This window comes from Schistocerca nitens, unplaced genomic scaffold (assembly GCF_023898315.1).
Source record: "Schistocerca nitens isolate TAMUIC-IGC-003100 unplaced genomic scaffold, iqSchNite1.1 HiC_scaffold_184, whole genome shotgun sequence".
Lineage (NCBI taxonomy): Eukaryota > Metazoa > Arthropoda > Insecta > Orthoptera > Acrididae > Schistocerca > Schistocerca nitens.
Window position 1 is genome coordinate 24,203 of NW_026045725.1, and position 6,000 is coordinate 30,202.

The window sequence follows — 6,000 nt, forward strand, 5'->3', positions numbered from 1 at the left end:
GAGACGCACAACACAGCACAGCTGCTCGTTGCACCGCCTGTCTATCATTCGTTTGGTTGGTGCGTGCGGCCTCCGACACTCGCGGGCGACGCATCTTGTGGGGCTTGCGCGTGGCCGGGCGGCGGGGGGACCGCGCGGGGTGTGGCAGTGTCCTGCTGGACCGACGGAAGCTTTCTCACCTGCCTGACACACGCCGCGCCGCGCTTTTCAGATATTTGCGTAATTTGCGCGGTGCACTCTCGCCTGTCCCCTCCCCTTCCGTCCCGACTTGTCTCGACTTTGCTCGACTGCCGCTCGCTGCCGCTCGGGTCGCGGTCCATATGACGGCACAAGCACGACAAACATCTGCGAGACGGGCGCGGGCCTGACCGGCGTGTCCGAGACGCCGTGGGCGGCCGTTGGGAGCTACTAGAGCAGCGCTGTGGCGTGCCATGGAAACAAGGACAGAAGACACAGGAGGTTCGACAAAGCATCCAAAACAATAAGCCCCGTCGTATTCCGGAACACTTTCGCCGTTTCATACTGTTTTGTTATTTCCAGAGACACTTTGGAAATCTTCCTAGGCACACTCTTCTTCAAACTGAGTTTCTTAACATCGTACCTTATGCTTAATACAACAGTTTTAAATCACTGTGGAAACATCTTTGTCACATCGCAAAGGCAGCATGAAAAGAGGGCTGGCAGGGGTAGCGACTAAAAAGCAAAAAATGAAGGCAGCCAGAGTTCCCAGGCGGTCACCGATCCGAGTACTAACGTTGTTGCTTGACTTCGGTGATCGGACGAGAACGGCAGATTTTTTTTTTTTTTTCCTTCCTTTTTGTTTATTTATTTACTTTGTGGAATTTACCACTGCTACTAAACAGTAGGCCCTGACGTATTTCAGAACTCATCTGTCGATTCGTAGTGTGTTGTTATTTTCGAGGCGTTCTAGCACTCTTGTTTCGCGCATTCTTGCTCAAACTGAGTTCATTACTGTAGTTTCGTATCTTACGTTTGATACAGTACTTTAAAATGCTTGTGGAAGCATCTTTGTCACACCTGAAAGTTAGTATGAAAAAGAGGCCTCGCAGGTGTGGCGACGTAAAAGTTAAAAAATGAGATAGAGCCAACAGCACCCGGTGTTCCCAGGCGGTCACCCATCCAAGTACTAACCGGGCCCGATGTTGCTTAACTTCGGTGATCGGACGAGAACCGGTGTATTCAACATGGTATGGCGTTGGCGTCCTTATAACGTAGCCGCACGGCAGAAGAAGCATTCGCCCCTTCTCCCAACACACGCAATCGCCGTTTTCCGTGGCACATTTGACGCAAAGCACGTCCTTCCACCTCGAAGGCGACGCGCAGTGCGGCGCGCCGCCACGTGGGTGAGACGCACAACACAGCACAGCTGCTCGTTGCACCGCCTGTCTATCATTCGTTTGGTTGGTGCGTGCGGCCTCCGACACTCGCGGGCGACGCATCTTGTGGGGCTTGCGCGTGGCCGGGCGGCGGGGGGACCGCGCGGGGTGTGGCAGTGTCCTGCTGGACCGACGGAAGCTTTCTCACCTGCCTGACACACGCCGCGCCGCGCTTTTCAGATATTTGCGTAATTTGCGCGGTGCACTCTCGCCTGTCCCCTCCCCTTCCGTCCCGACTTGTCTCGACTTTGCTCGACTGCCGCTCGCTGCCGCTCGGGTCGCGGTCCATATGACGGCACAAGCACGACAAACATCTGCGAGACGGGCGCGGGCCTGACCGGCGTGTCCGAGACGCCGTGGGCGGCCGTTGGGAGCTACTAGAGCAGCGCTGTGGCGTGCCATGGAAACAAGGACAGAAGACACAGGAGGTTCGACAAAGCATCCAAAACAATAAGCCCCGTCGTATTCCGGAACACTTTCGCCGTTTCATACTGTTTTGTTATTTCCAGAGACACTTTGGAAATCTTCCTAGGCACACTCTTCTTCAAACTGAGTTTCTTAACATCGTACCTTATGCTTAATACAACAGTTTTAAATCACTGTGGAAACATCTTTGTCACATCGCAAAGGCAGCATGAAAAGAGGGCTGGCAGGGGTAGCGACTAAAAAGCAAAAATGAAGGCAGCCAGAGTTCCCAGGCGGTCACCGATCCGAGTACTAACGTTGTTGCTTGACTTCGGTGATCGGACGAGAACGGCAGATTTTTTTTTTTTTTTCCTTCCTTTTTGTTTATTTATTTACTTTGTGGAATTTACCACTGCTACTAAACAGTAGGCCCTGACGTATTTCAGAACTCATCTGTCGATTCGTAGTGTGTTGTTATTTTCGAGGCGTTCTAGCACTCTTGTTTCGCGCATTCTTGCTCAAACTGAGTTCATTACTGTAGTTTCGTATCTTACGTTTGATACAGTACTTTAAAATGCTTGTGGAAGCATCTTTGTCACACCTGAAAGTTAGTATGAAAAAGAGGCCTCGCAGGTGTGGCGACGTAAAAGTTAAAAAATGAGATAGAGCCAACAGCACCCGGTGTTCCCAGGCGGTCACCCATCCAAGTACTAACCGGGCCCGATGTTGCTTAACTTCGTGATCGGACGAGAACCGGTGTATTCAACATGGTATGGCCGTTGGCGTCCTTATAACGTAGCCGCACGGCAGAAGAAGCATTCGCCCCTTCTCCCAACACACGCAATCGCCGTTTTCCGTGGCACATTTGACGCAAAGCACGTCCTTCCACCTCGAAGGCGACGCGCAGTGCGGCGCGCCGCCACGTGGGTGAGACGCACAACACAGCACAGCTGCTCGTTGCACCGCCTGTCTATCATTCGTTTGGTTGGTGCGTGCGGCCTCCGACACTCGCGGGCGACGCATCTTGTGGGGCTTGCGCGTGGCCGGGCGGCGGGGGGACCGCGCGGGGTGTGGCAGTGTCCTGCTGGACCGACGGAAGCTTTCTCACCTGCCTGACACACGCCGCGCCGCGCTTTTCAGATATTTGCGTAATTTGCGCGGTGCACTCTCGCCTGTCCCCTCCCCTTCCGTCCCGACTTGTCTCGACTTTGCTCGACTGCCGCTCGCTGCCGCTCGGGTCGCGGTCCATATGACGGCACAAGCACGACAAACATCTGCGAGACGGGCGCGGGCCTGACCGGCGTGTCCGAGACGCCGTGGGCGGCCGTTGGGAGCTACTAGAGCAGCGCTGTGGCGTGCCATGGAAACAAGGACAGAAGACACAGGAGGTTCGACAAAGCATCCAAAACAATAAGCCCCGTCGTATTCCGGAACACTTTCGCCGTTTCATACTGTTTTGTTATTTCCAGAGACACTTTGGAAATCTTCCTAGGCACACTCTTCTTCAACTGAGTTTCTTAACATCGTACCTTATGCTTAATACAACAGTTTTAAATCACTGTGGAAACATCTTTGTCACATCGCAAAGGCAGCATGAAAAGAGGGCTGGCAGGGGTAGCGACTAAAAAGCAAAAAATGAAGGCAGCCAGAGTTCCCAGGCGGTCACCGATCCGAGTACTAACGTTGTTGCTTGACTTCGGTGATCGGACGAGAACGGCAGATTTTTTTTTTTTTTCCTTCCTTTTTGTTTATTTATTTACTTTGTGGAATTTACCACTGCTACTAAACAGTAGGCCCTGACGTATTTCAGAACTCATCTGTCGATTCGTAGTGTGTTGTTATTTTCGAGGCGTTCTAGCACTCTTGTTTCGCGCATTCTTGCTCAAACTGAGTTCATTACTGTAGTTTCGTATCTTACGTTTGATACAGTACTTTAAAATGCTTGTGGAAGCATCTTTGTCACACCTGAAAGTTAGTATGAAAAAGAGGCCTCGCAGGTGTGGCGACGTAAAAGTTAAAAAATGAGATAGAGCCAACAGCACCCGGTGTTCCCAGGCGGTCACCCATCCAAGTACTAACCGGGCCCGATGTTGCTTAACTTCGGTGATCGGACGAGAACCGGTGTATTCAACATGGTATGGCCGTTGGCGTCCTTATAACGTAGCCGCACGGCAGAAGAAGCATTCGCCCCTTCTCCCAACACACGCAATCGCCGTTTTCCGTGGCACATTTGACGCAAAGCACGTCCTTCCACCTCGAAGGCGACGCGCAGTGCGGCGCGCCGCCACGTGGGTGAGACGCACAACACAGCACAGCTGCTCGTTGCACCGCCTGTCTATCATTCGTTTGGTTGGTGCGTGCGGCCTCCGACACTCGCGGGCGACGCATCTTGTGGGGCTTGCGCGTGGCCGGGCGGCGGGGGGACCGCGCGGGGTGTGGCAGTGTCCTGCTGGACCGACGGAAGCTTTCTCACCTGCCTGACACACGCCGCGCCGCGCTTTTCAGATATTTGCGTAATTTGCGCGGTGCACTCTCGCCTGTCCCCTCCCCTTCCGTCCCGACTTGTCTCGACTTTGCTCGACTGCCGCTCGCTGCCGCTCGGGTCGCGGTCCATATGACGGCACAAGCACGACAAACATCTGCGAGACGGGCGCGGGCCTGACCGGCGTGTCCGAGACGCCGTGGGCGGCCGTTGGGAGCTACTAGAGCAGCGCTGTGGCGTGCCATGGAAACAAGGACAGAAGACACAGGAGGTTCGACAAAGCATCCAAAACAATAAGCCCCGTCGTATTCCGGAACACTTTCGCCGTTTCATACTGTTTTGTTATTTCCAGAGACACTTTGGAAATCTTCCTAGGCACACTCTTCTTCAAACTGAGTTTCTTAACATCGTACCTTATGCTTAATACAACAGTTTTAAATCACTGTGGAAACATCTTTGTCACATCGCAAAGGCAGCATGAAAAGAGGGCTGGCAGGGGTAGCGACTAAAAAGCAAAAAATGAAGGCAGCCAGAGTTCCCAGGCGGTCACCGATCCGAGTACTAACGTTGTTGCTTGACTTCGGTGATCGGACGAGAACGGCAGATTTTTTTTTTTTTTCCTTCCTTTTTGTTTATTTATTTACTTTGTGGAATTTACCACTGCTACTAAACAGTAGGCCCTGACGTATTCAGAACTCATCTGTCGATTCGTAGTGTGTTGTTATTTTCGAGGCGTTCTAGCACTCTTGTTTCGCGCATTCTTGCTCAAACTGAGTTCATTACTGTAGTTTCGTATCTTACGTTTGATACAGTACTTTAAAATGCTTGTGGAAGCATCTTTGTCACACCTGAAAGTTAGTATGAAAAAGAGGCCTCGCAGGTGTGGCGACGTAAAAGTTAAAAAATGAGATAGAGCCAACAGCACCCGGTGTTCCCAGGCGGTCACCCATCCAAGTACTAACCGGGCCCGATGTTGCTTAACTTCGGTGATCGGACGAGAACGGTGTATTCAACATGGTATGGCCGTTGGCGTCCTTATAACGTAGCCGCACGGCAGAAGAAGCATTCGCCCCTTCTCCCAACACACGCAATCGCCGTTTTCCGTGGCACATTTGACGCAAAGCACGTCCTTCCACCTCGAAGGCGACGCGCAGTGCGGCGCGCCGCCACGTGGGTGAGACGCACAACACAGCACAGCTGCTCGTTGCACCGCCTGTCTATCATTCGTTTGGTTGGTGCGTGCGGCCTCCGACACTCGCGGGCGACGCATCTTGTGGGGCTTGCGCGTGGCCGGGCGGCGGGGGGACCGCGCGGGGTGTGGCAGTGTCCTGCTGGACCGACGGAAGCTTTCTCACCTGCCTGACACACGCCGCGCCGCGCTTTTCAGATATTTGCGTAATTTGCGCGGTGCACTCTCGCCTGTCCCCTCCCCTTCCGTCCCGACTTGTCTCGACTTTGCTCGACTGCCGCTCGCTGCCGCTCGGGTCGCGGTCCATATGACGGCACAAGCACGACAAACATCTGCGAGACGGGCGCGGGCCTGACCGGCGTGTCCGAGACGCCGTGGGCGGCCGTTGGGAGCTACTAGAGCAGCGCTGTGGCGTGCCATGGAAACAAGGACAGAAGACACAGGAGGTTCGACAAAGCATCCAAAACAATAAGCCCCGTCGTATTCCGGAACACTTTCGCCGTTTCATACTGTTTTGTTATTTCCAG

General features: G+C 53.5%; 4 non-coding genes across 4 annotated transcripts; all 4 read right to left on the bottom strand.

Moving 5' to 3' along the window:
* Nucleotides 1-1,103: 1,103 nt before the first annotated feature.
* LOC126219606 (5S ribosomal RNA) lies at nucleotides 1,104-1,221 on the bottom strand. The gene has a single exon (XR_007542750.1). It is a non-coding gene; the product is annotated as a 5S ribosomal RNA (ribosomal RNA).
* A 1,247-nt stretch (nucleotides 1,222-2,468) lies between these two features.
* Nucleotides 2,469-2,586, bottom strand: LOC126219608 (5S ribosomal RNA). The gene has a single exon (XR_007542752.1). It is a non-coding gene; the product is annotated as a 5S ribosomal RNA (ribosomal RNA).
* Nucleotides 2,587-3,832: 1,246 nt separating this feature from the next.
* On the bottom strand, nucleotides 3,833-3,951 carry LOC126219605 (5S ribosomal RNA). Its single transcript, XR_007542749.1, has one exon. It is a non-coding gene; the product is annotated as a 5S ribosomal RNA (ribosomal RNA).
* A 1,246-nt stretch (nucleotides 3,952-5,197) lies between these two features.
* On the bottom strand, nucleotides 5,198-5,315 carry LOC126219607 (5S ribosomal RNA). The gene has a single exon (XR_007542751.1). It is a non-coding gene; the product is annotated as a 5S ribosomal RNA (ribosomal RNA).
* Between the last annotated feature and the right edge of the window lie 685 nt (nucleotides 5,316-6,000).